This window comes from Schistocerca cancellata, chromosome 2 (genome assembly GCF_023864275.1).
Source record: "Schistocerca cancellata isolate TAMUIC-IGC-003103 chromosome 2, iqSchCanc2.1, whole genome shotgun sequence".
Lineage (NCBI taxonomy): Eukaryota > Metazoa > Arthropoda > Insecta > Orthoptera > Acrididae > Schistocerca > Schistocerca cancellata.
The window spans coordinates 47,445,618-47,468,850 of record NC_064627.1 but is presented as its reverse complement, the minus strand read 5'-3'; the positions used below and the strand labels follow the sequence as shown (position 1 = coordinate 47,468,850).

General features: G+C 45.2%; 1 protein-coding gene across 1 annotated transcript in view; it reads right to left on the bottom strand.

Moving 5' to 3' along the window:
- LOC126161322 (PRL-1 phosphatase) overlaps positions 1 to 23,233 on the bottom strand; it is a 656,036-nt gene that overhangs the window by 209,954 nt on the left and 422,849 nt on the right. Inside the window, exon 2 of the mRNA XM_049917076.1 lies at positions 14,112 to 14,150. The gene's annotated coding sequence lies outside the window, so the exon portion shown is untranslated. The remainder of the gene's footprint in view (positions 1 to 14,111; positions 14,151 to 23,233) is intronic.

The following is a 23,233-nucleotide window of genomic DNA, read 5'->3' as shown; positions in this document are numbered from 1 at the left end:
GATAGTTTTCAGGGACTCAAAGAATCTGCCCGTTTGGTGTGTGTCGGCATATAACTGTATTTCATTTGCTTTATTTGCCCACCAACTGTCTTTGAGAGTACGTACCTTCACTTTCAGATTGTAATGCGCTGCTCTACGCTTGTTATCATCAGGGGTGCGAAGAGAGGTTCTGAAATCATTAATTAGCTTTCTGATCTCTGGATCTGAGTCGTCAAACCAGTCCTGTATATATAATAATACGTACAAATGCATATACACAATTTTGTTTAAACTTGTTGTTAACTTAGATAATGATAATAAATAAGATACATAATAGGTTGTGGACGTATTTTAAATTAAACTTAAAAGTGTATTTGATGCAAGAAACAGAAGAAGGAAATTTGACACAGGTACGATGTGTAAGTTCTTCCCTTTGTACCTTCTGCGTGTAGTGTTACGATCAACAAATTGGACGTGTGCTGGCGTTTTGACCGACCAACCGACCGACATTCCTCGTCGGGATGTCTGGCGGGCAGAAGCACCCTCCAGCTGGCCCCCTCTACACTCCGCCCAACAAATTCTGACGTATTTAGCGCCGTCGTGCCGGCCTCCCGCGTTTAGTCACTGTGCGCGGGATTATGAGCTGTTCTGATGTACGTGGCAGGGTGCGAGGCGGACAGAGTTTCTGGAGAAACAGAAAGACTACTGATGTTTGTGGGACACGTTGAGCTAGGACTATAGCAATGCAGATGCAAGACATGAAGCACTCTTTCATCTTTCTTTAGCAAATCCATAATGGTTCCGAGTGGCGCTTAGCGAGAACAAAAGTCCGTCGACCTTCCGCATTTCTGTATTTAGGTTTTATTTCCGAGACCTGTCAGAAATAAAATGTAAAATTCGAAATATGGACGTTATTTCGTAAAATATACTTGCCTCATTGTAATTACTGTCAAAAAAAAGTCCAGCCTTCCTCCACGAGGACTAAAGTGTGGGATTTTTTTTACAGGTATAACAGTTGTTAAATGCTTCACTTCTTAAGTATGTGTTGGTGTATTTATTAGATGACGTACGCCACCACAGTGTGTAGTCTTTCTTGTTCGATATTGAAATGAGTTTCTTAAACTTAAATGCCACCTTCTGTGCTACATACATCAATACATTAATAACGTTCACATACATGTATTGTTTTATTTATTTTGCTTTAGCATGATGTATTTCCTCGGCCAATTATAAATCACGTTCCAGGTTTCAGGAACCATTTTAGTTCATAACTACCGGCCGTTGTGGCCGAGCGGTTCTAGGCGCTACAGTCTGGAACCGCGCGACCGCTACGGTCGCAGGTTCGAATCCTGCCTCGGGCGTGGATGTGTGTGATGTCCTTAGGTTAGTTAGGTTTAAGTAGTTCTAAGTTCTAGGGGACTGATGACCTCAGCAGTTAAGTACCATAGTGCTCAGAGCCATTTTTTTTTTAGTTCATAACTGTGACGATACAACTGCACTGAATTGGAGGTCCTCTGAACTTCTGCCATCCGCCATAAATCATAAAGTAGCCAACACCCGCTCCGCGCAGGTTACAGTCTCTACATTCCAACCCATGGCATTTTTCACATAGACAAATTGCTGCCTCATGTGAAAGAAGCGATAAATTGTATAGAAAATAAATCCTAGGATAGACTGAGAATCGAACATCGGACCTTTGTATCAGTAACCAGGCGCTTACGGAGCTACCAGGCAATATCATGACCCTATTCTTTTTTTGTTAAGAATGATTTGATGATGTTCAGCAGCTTCGAAATGCATGATTCATCCATTACAGTCAATTACTGAAACCATCGGCTCACAGCTTCTTATGTTTAGGAACACGGGTGAATTTCTTTCCTTGCATTAGCCACTTCTATGCCCACGGCTTTCTCTCAGTTTTTTTGTGGCCTTGTTACCTCTAAAACAGCCAAAGCAAACCCCCGATTTTGTTTCTGTGTAAAACCAAGAGGTATACCTAAGAACGTGGACACAATTAACTTAAGATAAATACGAACAACAAACACGGCGGTCCTGAAATCGTTACGTGCAGTCGGTCGGGCCATGTGCAGGCTGCCACAAAATTGGTCGGTCGGACGGTCAGCCGATAAATTGGTGCGTTTGTGGGTGCCTTAATAATAACAAGCTGTCCTGTAAGTTGCAACGGACAACACACCACCGGACGACTTCCTCTCACGTTCCAACTGGTTCGCCCAGAAAGTTACAGGCGGGCTCCTACGGTTCTCCAAGCACTCCAGACCACGATGTAACTTGGTATTTTTCACATAGACAAATCGACGCCTCCTGTGAAAGGAGCGATAAATCGTGTAGAAAAAATCATAGGATAGACTGAGAATCGAACCTCGGAACTTTGTACTGGTTCAAATGGCTCTGAGCACTATGGGACTTAACATCTGAGGTCATCAGTCCCCTATAACTTGGAACTACTTAAACCTAGCTAACCTAAGGACATCACACACATCCATGCCCGAGGCAGGTTTCGAACCTGCGACCGTAACGGTCAGGCGATCCCAGACTGTAGCGCCTAGAACCGCTCGGCCACTGCGGCCGGCTTCGTACTGGTAACCCGTCACTCAGCCAACGCCATATTACATATACTCAAAACCGAACGTTATTGTACAAGCAACCGTTACATGTTGCATTTCTTATGTCATACTCGAACGAAAACTGCGTCTGAGTTACAGAATGCTGGAAAGTACTCGATTTTTACAGCAGGAACTTTGTTGACAAGGCGAAGCACGCGACAAGACTGAAGTGGTATATTCGTCTAACAAACTGCAACATCTTTTCCTTGCTGCACTCTAGGCCCCATGTTTTTGCTTATGTTCCAGACGCGTTTCACCCTTTTACATTAATGAGTCTTCAGTGGATGAAATAGTTATTCGCTTTTCCGGCTGAAATCCACGTTTCCTCTCATCTTTTCTTAGGCGAGAGTTTGCACTGACTCTTTACTCCTAAAATATAGACACATTTCCACGTCACGACCTTTGTGTTTCGCGCTTTTCGTATTTTGTAAGCTAACTGCTGTGAAACCCAACTACTGGTCAGGCACGAATTGCAGACATTTGTTACGAGAACTGTGAGCGATTCTTGTCGTAATTCCATGTTCACTTGGCGTCTCTGTTTTCATTTGTTTACGTAAGTGTTGCCAACCTAACGTCTGTGGTTTTATGTTGACAACACTTACGTAAACAAACAAGAAAAGATACACGAAGTGAATATACAGTTACGATAGAATGACTCACGAATCTTACGAAAAATATGCAGCTCCTGACAGACCGGTAGTGGTGTCGTACTGCAGTTAGCTTACGCAGTATGAAAACTACAAAACAAAAAGATCGTGACGTGAAGATGTGTCGATGTTTTATGAGTGAACTGGCATTGCGACCCATCACCTGTGAAAAGATTAGAGGAAATGTGGATTTCCATGGGGAAACCGAATAACTATTACATCCACTGAAGATGCCTTAATGTAGAAAAGCTGAAATGCGCCTGAAAGATTATTTACAGACAGCAACAAGAAAAAGGAGTTAGGATTTAAAAGGCGAATATTTGTGTAGGGTGTGAAAAAATTAGTGTACAAAATTTTACAATGTTTAGAGGAGATGAAAAAGAAAACTTTTGATATGACCAAAAAGGTCACTGGTGCACCGTTTGCCTGCTAGGTCTCCATGAAAGTTTCGACGCTAGGGGTGTTCACAGACGGTGTTCAAACTGCTGTGTGATGAATGTTGTGTTAGAGATGTTGTCGACATGCTTTGGATTTCTCTTTGGGAGGGAGAGGTGAAGCATACGCTATAGAAGATACCGATAGGCCCCTCAGAAGAACTAGTTCCCCATTGTGGAACATCTGGGTTCTTGTAGCGTGTTAGACAATCATTAGCACCACATTTTCAGCCATACTTCAAACAATAGTCATCAGAAGGCATTTTAAGCACCGCCACCGAACATCACTGGCGTCAAAATCTTCACGGACCCCTAGCGGGGAAACAGCACACCTTTGACATTGTGGTGTCACCGCCAGACACCACTCTTGCTAGGTGGTAGCCTTTAAATCGGCCGCGGTCCGTTAGTATACGTCGGACCCGCGAGTCGCCACTATCAGTGATTGCAGACCGAGCGCCGCCACACGGCAGGTCTAGAGAGACTTCCTAGCACTCGCGCCAGTTGTACAGTCGACTTTGCTAGCGATGGTTCACTGCCTACTTACGTTCTCATTTGCCGAGACGATAGTTTAGCATAGCCTTCAGCTACGTCATTTGCTACGACCTAGCAAGGCGCCATATTCAGTTACTATTGATATTGTGAATCATGTACCGTCAAGACCGACGTTCATCATTAATGGATTAAAATTAAGTATTCCACCAGCTACGTCCGTTTTTCTAAATTCTAATTTCCTTGTCCTGTTCCAGACCTCACGCCAGCCTGCGTGAGCTAAGACGCGTGCCTTTCGGCCTCCTCTAGTAACCCGGTGTTGGCTCTCCTGCCAACCACAACAGACATTGTTGTGTTCCTTTTTATCTCCTCCGAAAACTGTAAAATTTTTTATACATACCTTTTTCACATAGCTTCTGCTTGCGACGGAAACTGGACACACCAACAAACTTGAAATGTCACATTTTCCCATTTCTATAACTTTGACGTAGTTAATGTCTAGATACAGATGATCATGGTTGGACTCATCTCTTCAATGAAAGTTTTTATTTATTTATTTATTTATTTATTTATTTTTTAATCTGAAGATTGTCTCTTGTTTGATCTAAACTTAAATGACATACAGCTACTGTACCAAATCACGATTTTTAAATACGGGGTGGCTGCGTAATGATGTTGCCAACTTTCAGGCATGATGGAGAAAGATAAATGTGCCAATTTGAGGTAAGGGACCCTTGTCCGGAATCGACCGATTCGAAAGTTATACACATAAATAGTTCTGATGCCTCTGACAGTGGACGTCTTCTACTGCATGTTGTTTGCTATTTTGGGAGGACGCAAAATGAACCAAAGCAATAAAGATATTTCTAGTAAACATGGGCTATAAAGTGCCCTTAAGAGCTATCTGCATTAGTTCATCTTTTACTGTGAAACACATCTGTTCTACCGAAGAAGTACTCGTAACTCTTAAGGTTTATATTTTGGGGCCCTTGTTTACTATACAATTTTTTCTTGTTTTGGTCCATACCATCTCTTCCCAAAATATGGAAAGCAAAGAGATTGTAGTACACTGACTTACAAATGCCATGGGATAGTGGAGGACAAATGCCTCAGGTGTCTCATACGCGCCTCAAACACCCCCTGTGCCAGCTGCAGTTGTATAGCAGACCTTCTAAGAAGCGGTTGTCAAAGTGATTTGTGTAACATGCAACGCCATCGTGAAGTGAGGCCGTTCGAATGGGGTATCGTTGTTGGTATGAGAATTTCAATTTCGGCAGTGGTGCAGGAATTCTGTTTCAGACGTTCAATCGTGCCCGGGGTGTATCGTGAATGGTTGAATGAGGGTATCACAGACCACAACAGATGAACTGCTGGCCGTCCAGCCACCTTCGATGACCGTGACCGGCGTCTGAGACGGAGTCAGTAGTGACCGAATGACAGTAGTGCAACAGACTGAAAGCAAGGGTAAACTACAGCCGTAATTTTTCCCGAGGGCATGCAACTTTACTTTATCCTCAAATGATGATAGCGTCCTCTTGGGTAAAACAGTCCCCCATTCTGAGCTCCGGGCGGGAACTACTCAAGAGGACATTGTTATCAGGAGAAAGAAAACTGGCATTCTATGGATCATGGTTCAATTCAACACATGACATACCAGTCACGTCTCCCAATGGACAATTCGTAGGAGTATGGAAGCCGGTGCAGCACACGAGTGCCAATGTTAACCTAAAGTCACTGAGCACAACGGCTTGCATTTGTCGCGGATCACCAAGGATGGACAATGAAACAACGGCGTAACCTGATATGGTCTGACGAATCCCGATTTCAAGTGTACCATGCCGATGAATCCCGACTGCCAAGAAGATGCGGTCCAAGGCGGTTGTGTCTCTGTTGTGGTTTGGGGTGCATTTTCCTGGCATGGAATGGGCCCATAGTTGTTCTAGAGGGGACTTCGAATGGTCTGCGTTATGCTGAGCTGCTGGGGGACCAGCGAACACTGTGGTTTTTCAAGATGATAACACGCCGCCGCATTGCTCCCATGTCGCCCGTGAATGGTGGGGAGGTCCAAAGACTGAGATGGCCATCCCGGAGCCCAAATTTGAACCCCAACGAGCGCATCTGGGATGTCATGGAACGCAAGACTCTGTGCCGTGAATCCTGCAGCCACGAACAGATCAGAACTGGCTGTCGCTCTGCAAACGATTTGGTGTCAGCTGCTTCCTGGGGCGTACCAGGGGCTTGTACGCTCACTGCCACGGCGTCTCAATGCAGTCCGCGGGGCCAGAGGAGGTCCCGTGCGATATTAGGTGCCCATCCCATGACATTTACTAAGTCAGTGTAAGAGAGGTCCAGTTCTGATACCTATCAGAACGATTTTCGTTTACGACTTATGTCTCGCGTACCGGACTAGGGTATCTTACCTTACATTAATACATTTACTCTCCTCCACCACCCTTGAAAGTTAGTAACATCATCACGGAATCATGCTACATATTATTTTAATCTTATTAGAATTAATTTTCGACCTGATTTCAGATTCTCATAGTTCTTCCAATACTTTGTATTTATCTGCACTAGGGGCAACAGTATAATGTAATCCTCTAAAAAAAAGTTGTTGAAGTGTGTTCCAGCAACAGGTATTGATACTGACTTTTTTCTCAACTTAAGCATCTGAAAACTTCCTTTAGGTCTGCTGGACCTCCATGTCTGACCTCTCATTCAGTTCTGAATTTCACGTTATCCTGTTGAAGCAGATCGTAAAATCCACTGCCGCAATTCTAAACAAGCTTAGCACCCGCGCTGCTTCACTAACGGTGACTGTATGGCTTGCAAAGACTTTTTTCTTTTTATTTAATCGAATTTTTATGTTTGTTCACAAATTACACCACCTTCTACGCTTTTAACGCTAATTAAGGCCTCATAAGCATGGCCTTTTCTGAATGTACTTGTGACCAAAAAGCGATTCTTTTTGTTAAACATGCCTTTTCTTTTTTTGTAGAGGTATTTCCACAGCAGCTTTCGTCGCCTAACAAGTATTTTTTTTAATATCTAACCAAGAAGTCAAATAAAAGTTTCGTAAATCTAGCTTTAAAAATTTATTTAATGTAACAAAATACTTTCTTAAAAATTCTCATTCCCTACTGCCAGGGGTTGAATTTCCAGAAACACTGAAATAAGAATTTTTTTTATTTCTAACCAAGAAATCAAATACCAGTTGTCACAGACGTTGCCTTAATATGCTCTAGTAGTTCTTTAGTAATTATTTATTTTCAAAAAAACTTTCACCCACTATTTTGCTCCGTTAGTGATTGAACTTCCAAAAATGCTGAAAAACATATTTTTTTCTGACTGAGAAACCAAATACCAGACTTCCTAGTTCTAGCTTCATAATTCCCTTAGTAGCGAAATACTTACAAAATGCCTTTCATCCACTATTTCACCTTCTTAGGAGTGAAATTTCGCACAATCGCTTCCTAAACGATGCCTACAGTATAAGATCCACACACCTCCAAACTTTAAGTTTCTACCGTTAGCGATTTAGGCTGGGCGGTCATGAGTCAGTGAATCAGTTTGAAACTATTTTACTTCCTTAGGGATTGAGTTTCCAAAAACAGTGATACACGTATTTTTTTCATTTCTAACCGAAATTCATTTCTAGCCAAACATCAGTTTCCGAAGATTTAGCTGTAAAAATGATTTCACAATGAAATATTTTCATAAAACGTTTCACCCGTTTCACCCCCTTAGGGCATTAACCTGCGAAAACAGTGAAATGTGTGTGTTTTATTTCTAACAGACAAACCAAATAAAATACAAATTTTCATAGATTTAGCTTCAAAAATACTTGCACAGTGAAATATTTCCATAAAAACTTTCATCCCCCACTTCGCACCCACAGGGGTTGAATTTACACAAACAGTGAAACACTTTTTTTTTAAATTCTAACTCAGAAGCAAAATTTAAATTTTCACAGATTTAGCTTTAAAATGCATTCGTAATAAAATATTGTCATAAAAAATCTCATCCCCTATTTCATCCCCTTGAGCGGTTCAGTTCCCAAAAACACTGAAACACGTAGGTTTCTATTTGTAACCACTAACCAAATACCAATATTCATAGCTGTAACTTTAAAAATGCTTTAGTAGTTCTTTCATAATGCTATATTTTCAAAAACTACTTTCACACACTATTTCACCCCCACAGGATGAAGTTTTCAAAAATGCTGAGACAAGTATTTTTTTGCTACTGACCAAGAAACCAAATACCAATTATCGTACGTCTAGCTTTAAAACTGCCTTAATAGTGAGAGTTTTAAAAAAACCTTCATCCCGTATTTCACGCCTTCAGGGTTGGAATTTCGAAAACTCTTCTCTTAAACGACACGTACAGTATCACATCCATACCGTTTCCAAATTTTAGGTTTCTATCCTTAGCGGCTGGGACTGGGCGATGGTGAGTAAGTGAGCCAGCCAGACGATCATCCAGTCAGGACATTGTCTTTTATATGTAGAGATATGACATTCCATTCAACAAATGAAAAATTTAATTATTTCAGCTGTCTTTAACTTTTCTTTTTACATCTTCTTTCGGTCAAAAACAGACATATTCTACTGTTGTCGGATTACGGTCCGCAAAAGGCGAAATTATTAAATTCCAGAAAATGTGTAATAAAACACTCCCGTCTTGAATGACAGAAGGAAATTGTTGTTTAACCTGTACCCCCCCCCCCCCCCCCCCGCTCATTACAGATGAGTTGATGTGTTAAATACTGGAGGTTAGGCATGTCATGGTGGAAGACGCGAAACCCAAATTATGTTGATTTTATTCATTTATTTTTATTCATCCATATACCGTAATTTGGGCACCTTTTTAGGAAAGGTAGTTATTCACGTTTACGGTGTGATATCTGATGACCTGTATCGTATAGTGGTATAATTTGGCAGGTACATTCAATGCTATGTTTGGATACTATGTGAAAAATGTGTTGCGAATAGAGTCAGCAGTAAGGAAGTAATAAGTAAAAATACTATGCTACACCATCTTCGTGGTGTAGCAATTTTAATGGCCAGTAGTGTATTACTGCATGAACAGCGAAAATGTGCAAAGCGATAGACATTTTTTCCTTCTGATTTTGTGAGGGGTATCAGCGAGAAAAATTTTCGAAGAGGTTTCAGATTTTCTGTAAAGTTTCTTAGAAGTCGCTAACTGCTCTCATTTTCAAATACTGGATGAATACAGTCTGCGTAATTTGCGCGCCATAAGTTACGAGCGTACACAGTTTCTAACTTAAATACTTGTCTTATTGTGTTAAACCTTCAACGTAAAACTATATTTTTTTAAAGTATATTAAAATTGAATTTTTAATTTTTAAAACCGATCGAAAATTATATGAAATACCTGAAATAATGAAAATCAAACTGGAAGCCGTTAGATAAGCCATCTGCAACTTCTACTGGAAGATTTTAGCCGTTTAGTAATGTAGATGCTTCGTCGACAACGTGATCGACGATGCAGCCGCATTGGGGAATTACAGGGAACGCAACCGACCACGTTCAATTGAAGGGAAACATCGAGTCGGTTACCTTAGGCAATTTAGGAGAGATCTCGGAAAACCTAAATTAGAATAAATGGACCGGAATGTGAACCACTACTCCGGCATGTAGCTGGGAAAAGCTGGAACGTCGCCTCAGACAGTACACTGTTCATAGAAATATTGGCATCATTCTGCGAACGCGAATTCTAATACTTATTGGTGGTCAATTTAACTTGCACACTGAAAATATTAACAATGGCAAGTAGAAATCACATTTTTTCCTTGCGACCATGCGTTTATGAGTACCAGAACTCGTCTTTAATCACTAAAAGAGAATGCTAGTTTTCTAATTTCCTCTTGTTAAACTGTGTTCGGTATCACAGGAAAATGTAAAACATAGAAAACTGGTCATATATACTTTAAGACAAAAAAGCGATGCACCACGAAGGTATTATCCAAATGGAACAGAAATCGGTTGATGTAATGTACATCTATAGACAAACAAATGATTACAATTTCAGAAAAATTGGATGATTTATTAAAGAGAACGAACTTCACAAATTCAGCAAGTCAATAACACGTTGATCCGCCCTTATTCATGCAGTGATTCGGCTCGGCATTGATTGATAGAGTTATTGGGCGTCTTCCTGAGGGGTATTGTGCCAAACTGCACTGTAAGTCAAACGAACATGGAGCATAATGTGTAACGATCCAGGGTACATTACAGCAAAACTGCACGACATTGTCAGGCCAGAAAGTGTAGCGCCACAGATAAATATACAAACATTAGTTTAAACTAAAACATATTAGGGGGTATTATCTTGAACTAAGCTATCTCAACAACAACCTTTTAAACTCCAAAAACGTTACAGCAAAGGCAATTTTAACTGAAAGAAGGAAACACGAAAGGAAAAATAACATAGAAACTAAATATGCTGGAACAGCATGGAATGTGGCCTGGAAAAACATCAGTAGTGATGTTCTTTCGTCTGACGTGAGAACAGCGTGGTACAAGTTAGTCAATAACATCATCAGCACTAAAGAGCGTCTCTTTGTCTTCGGTTTAAGTGACACAAACCTCTGCAGCAAATGCAACCTTGTTGATAGTGTGCCTCATCGTTACACATGTGGAGATCGGATTATCAGCTGGAGGTGGACCAGGGAGAAAATTGCTCAAATAACAAGAACTTCAGCAAACAATGTACCGACTAACATTTTCTTCAGACCAGAAGAAAGTTACTACCCTCAGGCAAAAAATAACGCAATGATTTGGTTAATGGGCAAATATACAAGTTACATTTTTAACAATATTGGGAGCGATCAACATACTGAATACCAGATGTATATGGAAAATGAATTCGATAAAACACTTAAGTATCGGAATCAGAATAAGAAATATGGTAACATGCTCCGAATTGTCTTCAACAGAATGGGTATAGATTAGGGACTGGATTCCTCGTGGAGAGGGGATGGGTTGTGTCACTTTCCCGACCCTAACCTCACCTGCAAGTCACACATGAAAAATAAATCAATAGTACAGCAGAATACAAGAATATGACAGCAAACATCTGGGGTCTGTTATAAAGGAAGATCTTGAACTCCCTAAGGATGCGTTTAGAAGGCTAGAACTGACAAAAATAACAAGGCAGTGAAGGATTTTGTGATGTCGCTGTTCGGGACTGCTCTTCTGTCCGCGTAATTTACCCTGGAAGGAACACACATCAAGGATTTACTGGATGATTAATGTGGGTCAACCGGCCGGAGTGGCCGAGCGGTTAAAGGCGCTACAGTCTGGAACCGCACGACCGCTACGGTCGCAGGTTCGAATCCTGCCTCGGGCATGGATGTGTGTGATGTCCTTAGGTTAGTTAGGTTTAAGTAGTTCTAAGTTCTAGGGGACTTATGACCACAGCAGTTGAGTCCCATAGTGCTCAGAGCCATTTGAACCATTTTTGAATGTGGGTCTGGGAAATGATGATGAGGAACCTCAGGCTGCAGAAGAAGAAAATGTGCACGCTCAGCTGTCACCAGTTGAAGGTGACAGTGAAGGTGCTAAATGTGTGCTACTGCTAAAGACTGAATATCATTCCTCATTCTTTGAATGCTGTAATTTATGACTGCAATTATCTGTCACCTTATTTATGTCGTTTTATTGTAAGCTAGCCATTTTTGTTACTGTTTTTGTGGAATTAAAAAAAAATCTGTCCAAATGGCGCCTTAGATCGTTAAAATCCCGAGATGGTTGGAGGGACCTGCCAAAATTGCCCCAAACGTTCTCATCTGGAGAGGGATCCAGCGGCCTTGTCGGCCAAGGTAGGGTCCGGCAAAGACGAAGACAAGTATGAGAAATATTCGGCGTGAACGTTGCTGAAACGTAAGCCCACGACGGCTTTCCATGAAGGCAAACAAAACGGAGCGCACAGTATCGTCGACGTACTGCTCTGCCATAAAGATGCCGCGGATGACAATAAAAGGGGTCCTGCTATGAAAAGAGATGTCACCCCAGACTATCGTTCCTTATTGTCAGGACGTATGGCGGGTGACAGTCAGGCTGGTATCCCGCCCAGTCCAAGGTGTCTCTACACATGTCTTCGGCGTGGAATCTCTTTGACCGGAGTAGAACTGTCTTCAGTGACGACTTCTGCATCGAATCGAGCCCCAATGACCAGGGGAGAAGTGTCCAGAGGAGCACCAGACAGCGGTCGGAAACCAACCTGTCTGTCGTCTCCCATAAGGCCCGAGAACCAGGAGTGACGGTCTGTGGTGCAATTTCTTTTCATAGCAGGACCCCAAAGACCTTGTAAAAAATAACTAGACTCACTGATGGCGCTGCAGTCGCGGGATAATTTGAACCTTCGGCTGGACGCCATTATAATGGTTGTAGTCTGATGTGTTGTGTAGTATTGTTGTTTATGAAGACCCTGATTCAACGTAGTATATTTGTTGGGGCGTACATACAGTATTTGTTACTCGTAATTCTACTGTCTGTACGTTCCAATGAAAAGAAGCACAATGGTGAAGAATTGTGCAGCGATTAATTGTACAAATAAATTCGAGAAAGGAACGAATATTACATTTCACAGGTATGTGGATATTTTAAGTTGTTTTGTATGTCGGTGCACTTGCTTAATAAATGTTTTTATAACACGGTATTAGCATAATGTCTGTGCATCTATTTGCAGGTTTCCTTTCTCAAAACCACAGCTGTTACAAAAATGGTTACACGCTGTCAGGAGGCAAGATTTCCGATCGACAGAATACCATTTTATATGTTCTGATCATTTTGAAGATAGTTGGCTTATCGGTAGTGTTTTCATGGTCTAAGTTAGGTTGAAACTTGATAATTTGGTCGTGAGTTGCCAAAGCACTATGCGGTATATAACGCACTTCTCGTCATAAAATCTAAAGCAAGGTAGAGTCAGAAAATATCTATTAATATAGTGGGGAAATCTTCGAGTAATTTGATGCATTTTGCGTACATCTATCGTAAATGAACTACGAAAAATGCTAGGGGTCCAGTGCATAACTTTTAGCTACGGCAGATTCCATGTACTACGTAACATAAATTCATAAACAGTGACTAGTTGCTGTTTGTTCATAAATTAAAAAGTATATTGTAGTGACGTATTTAAATGAGGCATTATGTTTGTGACCTAACTCGAGGGAAGGCATTTTATAACCAAAAGCGATGTATAAACATTCGAACTCCGCGCGTCAGTTTACCACTCTAATGGCCGCCGCCCAGTTATTCAATTTTTCCGCTCTTCACAGTCGACCACTCGTGCGGTTGTGGGGGCCTGCAGGACCCTTTCGTTGTCATCCGTGGTACGCTCACAGCACAGCAAGCCATCCTGGGCTTACATTTCAGCAGGACAGTGCCCTTGGCCAGGAATGTCAGCAGGTCTCTCCCCGATTGAGAATATTTGGAGCATTATGGGCAGGGGCATGCAACAAGCTCGGGCTTTTGTCGAGCTGACTCGCCAATTGGACAGAATCTGGCACGATCCCTCGGGAGGACACGCAAAAAATCTGCCAATCAACGCCAAGCCGAGTAACCACCTGCATAAGGCCCAGAGATGGACCAATGCTGACCTGCTCAATTTGTGAAGCTCTTTCTCTTGAATAAATCTCCAATTTTTCTGAAACGGCCATCATTTTTTCGTCTGTACATGTACATCACATCTACCGATTTCTGTCCCATTCGGATAATTCCTTCGTGGTGCGTCTTTTTTTTCTCTTACAGTGTATTTGCAGTGAAAAGTAACGCAATGATAGAAGATCTGTGCTAGCTGTAATGTGGAAAAAAAATTGTGAGGGAGTAGGGAGGTTGAGAAGAGCCAGCCAAACTATTCCTATATCTCTGAGCAACAGAGATAGCGAAAACGTGTGAAGGCTTAAAACTCACCTGGCATGCAGAACGAAGGCAAGGCCGACAGGGAAACACCTAGAAAGAAAAGGCTAAAATGATCAGCTGTTCGGGTGACAAAAAATACAGTCAGACTATGTACAAAGAAATACAAGTAAAAGGTAGAAAGTGTAACGCGACGCTAGGTGGAAAAGTATGTCTTTTCTGAATGGAACTCCACCGTATGAAGTGACGCCCACGATCGCTGAAGCCTCTCAATCTACAAGTGAAGCATAGAGCGACGCTTTGATTACCACTAGTTTTCCTACATTTTAGGTGACGGTCAAAAAACAAAAATTAAATAGTGTCAACAACAACAGAAACAGTAATAAAATAATAATAATACTAAAAATTAATGATCTTTTCCACTATTTTCGAATGTGGTCGTGTTTACCGGTCCGTAGCTGATGGAGTGTTTCGGAAAGCGTAACGCCGCAGATACACGCTGTTTTTATCTTGTTCATTTATATTTCAGTTTTTGCAAGTGTTTAGGGCTCGCTGCTACTTCGTCAAGCGCTCCGGTACAAAAGTGAAGAGTATGTCCCGTCATAAAGATATAACTTTTGGAAAATTAAATTACAACAGCATAGCACAACCATTACATAACATAATACACCGTTAAAGATTAATTCCTGAAAAACGTAAAATGTAGTCTAGGTTACAAGTACACTAACGGAACAAAAATCGCAAGACCAAAACATAATTAATGTAGAGTAACGAAATTTTGCAATATACACTCCTGGAAATGGAAAAAAGAACACATTGACACCGGTGTGTCAGACCCACCATACTTGCGAGAGGGCTGTACAAGCAATGATCACACGCACGGCACAGCGGACACACCAGGAACCGCGGTGTTGGCCGTCGAATGGCGCTAGCTGCGCAGCATTTGTGCACCGCCGCCGTCAGTGTCAGCCAGTTTGCCGTGGCATACGGAGCTCCATCGCAGTCTTTAACACAGGTAGCATGCCGCGACAGCGTGGACGTGAACCGTATGTGCAGTTGACGGACTTTGAGCGAGGGCGTATAGTGGGCATGCGGGAGGCCGGGTGGACGTACCGCCGAATTGCTCAACACGTGGGGCGTGAGGTCTCCACAGTACATCGATGTTGTCGCCAGTCGTCGGCGGAAGGTGCACGTGCCCGTCGACCTGGGACCGGACCGCAGCGACGCACGGATGCACGCCAAGACCGTAGGATCCTACGCAGTGCCGTAGGGGACAGCACCGCCACTTCCCAGCAAATTAGGGACACTGTTGCTCCTGGTGTATCGGCGAGGACCATTCGCAACCGTCTCCATGAAGCTGGGCTACGGTCCCGCACACCGTTAGGCCGTCTTCCGCTCACGCCCCAACATCGTGCAGCCCGCCTCCAGTGGTGTCGCGACAGGCGTGAATGGAGGGACGAATGGAGACGTGTCGTCTTCAGCGATGAGAGTCGCTTCTGCCTTGGTGCCAATGATGGTCGTATGCGCGTTTGGCGCCGTGCAGGTGAGCGCCACAATCAGGACTGCATAGGACCGAGGCACACAGGGCCAACACCCGGCATCATGGTGTGGGGAGCGATCTCCTACACTGGCCGTACACCACTGGTGATCGTCGAGGGGACACTGAATAGTGCACGGTACATCCAAACCGTCATCGAACCCATCGTTCTACCATTCCTAGACCGGCAAGGGAACTTGCTGTTCCAACAGGACAATGCACGTCCGCATGTATCCCGTGCCACCCAACGTGCTCTAGAAGGTGTAAGTCAACTACCCTGGCCAGCAAGATCTCCGGATCTGTCCCCCATTGAGCATGTTTGGGACTGGATGAAGCGTCGTCTCACGCGATCTGCACGTCCAGCACGAACGCTGGTCCAACTGAGGCGCCAGGTGGAAATGGCATGGGAAGCCGTTCCACAGGACTACATCCAGCATCTCTACGATCGTCTCCATGGGAGAATAGCAGGCTGCATTGCTGCGAAAGGTGGATATACACTGTACTAGTGCCGACATTGTGCATGCTCTGTTGCCTATGTGCCTGTGGTTCTGTCAGTGTGATCATGTGATGTATCTGACCCCAGGAATGTGTCAATAAAGTTTCCCCTTCCTGGGACAATGAATTCACGGTGTTCTTATTTCAATTTCCAGGAGTGTATGTCTGATGATCGAGCAGGCCAAGGCAACATGTCGACTCTCTGTAGAGCACAGCGGTATCTGGGCGAGCGTTATCGCGTTGGAAAACGCCCCATGGAATGTTGTTCGTGAGTGACAGCACAAAGAGGTCGAATCACCAGACTGACACAGAAATTTTTAGTCAGGGTGCGTGGGATAACCACGAGAGTGCCGGTGCTGTCATACGAAATCGCACGCCAGACCACAACCCCAGGTGTCAGCTCAGTATTTCGAGCACGCAGCCAGGGTGGTTGCATGTCCCCAACTGGCCTTCTCCCAACCTAACACACTGCCATCGCTGGCACCGAAGCAGAACAGGTTGTCATCAGTAAATATGACCTCCACCCTCTAACCAGTAGTCGCTTGCCACCACTGAGGTCGCAAATGGCGGCGGACTGGAGTCGGCGGAATGCACGCTGCAGGGCGCGTAGCTCGTAGCTGTCCTCGAAGTAACCGAATTGTAACGGTTCGTTGTATCGCTGTGGTGTCAACTCCTGCTCAGACTGCTGCAGATGCAGGACGGTGCGCCAAAGCCATACGCGGAACACAGTGGTCTTACCCCTCGGTAGTCCCACAAGACCGTCCTGGAACCGATCTTCTTGCGACTGTACCTTCTCGTGACTAACACGGCCAGCAATCATGCCTGCACAGTGGCTACATTACTGCCAAATCTTTCTGTAATGTCGTAGAAAGAACATCCGGCTTCTCGTTACCTATTATTCAAAGTCAGTGAGGTGTTGATGATGGCGCGTTTGTCGCCTTAAAGCCGTTATTGAGTAACGTCAACTCACCACGGCCACTCTCAAAGGTAACTAACGTTCATGATTTGCAATCTCGTAATGGTGCTGCCAGCGCCACTCCTATGCAAGTGATACGAAATTTGAACAGACATCATATTTCAGATGTAAAAACAAGCCTACCAACTTTCTTTTATGTCGCACAACTCCTTCTTGGTGCTGCGATTTTTTTCCGTCAGTGCAGTTACTTCGGCGTAGGAATAGAAGAGGTATGACGCACTCGACAGTGCTGAAACTGCCGAGAAGGCATTATAAACTCTACAGTATAAATAAGTATACAATCAACAGCTGTTGTTCGGAGCAGAACTTATATAATGGACATCTTTTTGACCCATTTGCAAAGATCTTTTATCTACGGTTAACATAAAGTGTAAGGGGCGATCAAAAAGTTTCCGTTTCGATGGCCAACAGTCCATAATCGGCATGTCAATCAGGCAATTCGGGCAATCATCCGATGACGCGTCAGGCTGGAGAAACCTGTTTGATAAAACACCGCATCCTGCTGCGTTGAGAAGTCCGTAACTGCCTGCTGCGTATCCTCATTCGACAGGTACCTTCGACTCTTCAAGCTCTTTTTAAGGGACCAACGGCGTGATAATCGCGAGAGATTAGTGTTACAGGACAGGTGCTTGAGTGACTCCCTTTTGAGTTGGCGTAATGGATGAGACTGGCCTCTAAGATCGACTCGCGTCCTGTTCCAAATCGCGACCGGTACAAAACTTGGCGCACCATTCCACAAAGGTGGTTTTCGACAAACGTGTTGCCTCATAAACATTTTTCATTCGCCGATCCCGCTTGCGTGATACAGTGTTCGCCGATGTCATGGCCGCGACGGTGCATATATACCCGCATCGGAGTCGCGCTACTTTGCGTATACACTGCAGCAACGCCCACAAACGCAAACCTTTTGCTCGCCTCTTATACAATACGGGACAGAATGGGAAGCGACGTAAATGAAGAATATTTCATTTGCTTGCGGATTACGTATTTGTATGTTAAGCTGACACTGACATCTCAGAGGGGGGAATGATGCCAACTGGGGGAGCTGTGCTCCCATATATATTCATTTGTGCCAGTTGCTACGATATACACTCCTGGAAATGGAAAAAAGAACACATTGACACCGGTGTGTCAGACCCACCATACTTGCTCCGGACACTGCGAGAGGGCTGTACAAGCAATGATCACACGCACGGCACAGCGGACACACCAGGAACCGCGGTGTTGGCCGTCGAATGGCGCTAGCTGCGCAGCATTTGTGCACCGCCGCCGTCAGTGTCAGCCAATTTGCCGTGGCATACGGAGCTCCATCGCACTCTTTAACACTGGTAGCATGCCGCGACAGCGTGGACGTGAACCGTATGTGCAGTTGACGGACTTTGAGCGAGGGCGTATAGTGGGCATGCGGGAGGCCGGGTGGACGTACCGCCGAATTGCTCAACACGTGGGGCGTGAGGTCTCCACAGTACATCGATGTTGTCGCCAGTGGTCGGCGGAAGGTGCACGTGCCCGTCGACCTGGGACCGGACCGCAGCGACGCACGGATGCACGCCAAGACCGTAGGATCCTACGCAGTGCCGTAGGGGACCGCACCGCCACTTCCCAGCAAATTAGGTACACTGTTGCTCCTGGGGTATCGGCGAGGACCATTCGCAACCGTCTCCATGAAGCTGGACTACGGTCCCGCACACCGTTAGGCCGTCTTCCGCTCACGCCCCAACATCGTGCAGCCCGCCTCCAGTGGTGTCGCGACAGGCGTGAATGGAGGGACGAATGGAGATGTGTCGTCTTCAGCGATGAGAGTCGCTTCTGCCTTGGTGCCAATGATGGTCGTATGCGTGTTTGGCGCCGTGCAGGTGAGCGCCACAATCAGGACTGCATACGACCGGGGCACACAGGGCCAACACCCGGCATCATGGTGTGGGGAGCGATCTCCTATACTGGCCGTACACCACTGGTGATCGTCGAGCGGACACTGAATAGTGCACGGTACATCCAAACCGTCATCGAACCCATCGTTCTACCATTCCTAGACCGGCAAGGGAACTTGCTGTTCCAACAGGACAATGCACGTCCGCATGTATCCCTTGCCACCCAACGTGCTCTAGAAGGTGTAAGTCAACTACCCTGGCCAGCAAGATCTCCGGATCTGTCCCCCATTGAGCATGTTTCGGACTGGATGAAGCGTCGTCTCACGCGGTCTGCACGTCCAGCACGAACGCTGGTCCAACTGAGGCGCCAGGTGGAAATGGCATGGCAAGCCGTTCCACAGGACTACATCCAGCATCTCTACGATCGTCTCCATGGGAGAATAGCAGCCTGCATTGCTGCGAAAGGTGGATATACACTGTACTAGTGCCGACATTGTGCATGCTCTGTTGCCTGTGTCTATGTGCCTGTGGTTCTGTCAGTGTGATCATGTGATGTATCTGACCCCAGGAATGTGTCAATAAAGTTTCCCCTTCCTGGGACAATGAATTCACGGTGTTCTTATTTCAATTTCCAGGAGTGTATGTCTTCGATATGCTAGTGTACCATGCGAGGCATTCTAGGTACTTTGCGTTGCCCACTGGGCGTTCTAGCGTAGCTGTTTTGAACAACAAATGTGCACTTCTGTATACAAGTTCACTGCTGTAGTGCAACACGGCAGACAATCACGGACACGTCCACTCACTTGAAAAAAAAACCATTCGACGTCCGGAAGGCGACTTCCGCAACAGCGGCCGACCTGACAGGTAGCGGCGGCGGGCGCGCGGCTGCAGTGGCGGGCGCCTGTCCTTGGCTATTCCTGCCCTTTACTCATCCTCGGTGCAGCCTGGCGCCGCCGCTTGCGAAACGCGCGCACGCCGGCTCACTTCCCACCGCACCCACCGCTGCACTCGCCTCAAATAAGGCGGCGGCAACTGCGCAAACACCGCTACTGCAGACCAATAACTCTACATGCACGTCCAATACGTTTCCGCGAGAAAGTCAAATACCTCGGTGTCTGGCTGGACCGCAAATTACTCTGGGGGGACCACATACAACACATGGCCAACCGAGCTAGCGCGAGGCTCAAACAGCTCTATCTTATGCTCAACAGGCGTAGCACACTGAACAGAAGGGTGTCGAGGTCCATGTACATGACACTTATCCGACCCCTTGTCCGCCGCTCGTGGTCTCGCGGTAGCGTTCTCGCTTCCCGAGCACGGGGTCCCGGGTTCGCTTCCCGGCGGGGTCAGGGATTTTCACCTGCCTCGAGATGACTGGGTGTTTGTGTTGTCCTCATCATTTCATCATCATCCAGGAAAGTGGCGACATTGGACTGAGCAAAGATTGGGTAATTGTACGGGCGCTGATAACCACGCAGTTGAGCGCCCCGCAAACCAAACATCATCATCATCACTTATCCGACCCCTGATGACGTACGCAGCTCCCGTCTGGGGATACGCTGCGCCTACACGCCTGCGCCGTCTGCAGCTCGTACAAAACAAGGTACTCAAAATCATAAGCAATGCTCCACGATACACACGCATCGCGGACCTACACCGGGAATACCGACTTGAGACTCTCACGGACGTAATCCACAAACTCACCACAAGACTATACAGAAACTCCAGACATTCGCAGAACCCGTTTATTCTGAATCTGGGGAACTACGACCACAACCATACATGGAAACATAAAAGACCAAAAGACATACTTGCAAGGACATAACATCTATGGCCAAGCATACGCAAACATAACGGCACAGGCGAGCCCCTGTTAATCAGACGCCATTACTGCATATCCAGCTGAAATACACTGCCGAATAACTGGCACCACACAGGGAAGCCGTACCGTACACTGCATGCGAACAAGCTCCACACATCCCCCACACAGTGAGATGATCTATGGCCGATCTCCCACTACTGTATAACGATCTTGATTGTTCCAGTAAAGTAGCAGCCGCAGCAACTGGGACACATCGCCATCGCTTGTCACGGTAATGGTGCATGATACCTATACTAACAAATCCAACCTTGCATGAGCTATCGCAGCTAGTAAGCCACTACCGCTCTTACTACCCATCCCACTGTCGCAGAGGTTTTTTCCCCACGGCACGAGCCATGGCACTTTTTTCCCTCTGCTCTTCAAAACGCTACCCTCACTCGCGTTTCGTCCACTATCTATCACCTGATGGACCGTGTTAATGCGTAGCCTTACCCAGACGCACGGACAACATCACAGCCCAGCATCCTGTGATCCACCTACTAGATAACTGACATGTTTACGGAGGTGACAGTACAACTTTTGGTTTGGTCACCACGTTGGTGCGGGCGTGGAGGGGCCCCATCTCTAACTTCACCGGCTGCATTGCCGGCTTGCCCACTCTTTCCTCACCGAAGTCGGTGTTTCAACTGGTTTTGCGCTGTCCTGCATATTTTCCTACCTTGTGCGAACATTATGATCTCTCGTAACTACCACACTCAATATTCTGTGTTGTTGTTGTTGTGGTCTTCAGTCCGAAGACTGGCTTCATGCTGCTCTCCACGGAGCTCCGTCCTGTATAAACCTCTTCACCTCTACATAACTACAGCAACCTATATTCATCTGAACCTTCTTATTGTATTCATCTCTTGGCCTCTCTAAAGAGCAAAATAATTCTGCACAGTACGTCACGTGTCGTGAGTCTTCTCAACTCAGAATTACAGCCATGTGTAAAGTGAAAAGGTACGGATATGATAGCTTAATGCTCCATGATGATATTTGTGCTGTATGGATACGAGGTGTGTGAGAAAAGTAACGAGATTGTCAACTCTGCGAGCGATCTGTGTTGTTCCTACTTTTGTAGACCGGTGTGGTTCATCCCGACCGTTTCACAGTTCCGTACAGCCACCACGTGCTCTCTGAGAGCGCCGTAAGTGAAGCTGCGTTTTTGTTGTGCGTTACGAAAACGGAACAGTTTGTGTTCGACTTCTTTGGAATCCCCGAGTGTGAAAAGCTGAACCAGGCAAATGGGGGTCATTCTCTATCAAGAGCACAAGTTTTCCCTGGCACAAATCATTTTTGAAACGCCTAGAAGACGCTGAAGATGAACCTCGCTCAAGCACACCTTCAATTTCAAAAAGCGACGAAAACATCGAACGTGTGCCTGCTTTTGCGAGATCAGACCGACGTTTAGCAATAAGGATGATGGGTGAGCTGTTACACTGAAACACATTCACCGCACATCAAATTTTGACCGAGTTCCGCACACGCGAAACGTTTGTGCTAAAATAGTGGCGAAAAACCTCACAACTGAGCATATGGGCAATCGAAGAAATGTAAGAAATGCATGCGTTTATCTTCTCGAGACAATTGCCAATAACCACGAATGGTTCAGTCGTTTTATCACATGTGGCAAATCCTGGATTTTTGAGTAAGATCCTGAGAGAAAGCGGCAAAGTTAGGAGTGCCACAATGAGACATCTCATCCATTGAAAAAAGCTCGAGTAAGCAAATCAAGATCAAAACAACGTTGATTTCCGTTTCTGACAGTAGAGGTATCGTGCGTGAGGAATTTGTTCCTCTAGGACAAACTCTCAACCAAGTGTTTTATAAAGATGTCCTTGAAAGACTCTCGGACGTCATTTTGGGACTCTGGAGAATATTCGAAAGAAGGTGACCTCTATGTTAAAGACTCTACCAGTTGAAGCTTTTCAGCGCAGCTACCAAGACTGTGAAGAACGACTCCGCCCGTATGATAGCTGTCGAAGGGAATTAATTTGAAGGGGACAATATCGTTGTTTGAAACAAATAAAAACTTTGGTAGATATAAAAATCAGTCTAATTACTCTTCTCATATACCTCGTGTTGTCGGGGAGAGAGAGAGAGAGAGAGAGAGAGAGAGAGAGAGAGAGAGAGTGAGAGGGGCAGAGGGAGGGAGAGAGGCAGGGAAAGAGGGAGGGAGAGAGAGAGAGAGAGAGAGAGAGAGAGAGAGAGAGAACTCTGGACGGAGAGAAAAGCTGCAGTGTCTGGTGTAGGCAGACACGATTGCATAACGACGTTACGAGCGGCAAAGATGCAGTGCAGGCAGCTGGAGAATGCCGCTATTACACATCGCGGCGGCTGATTAATAATCTGTACAGTGTTAAAGGTAGCCTAACGCCATAAATTGATTCAAGTTAATGGTTCCAATATGGTTGTATAATGGTTGTAATGGCAATA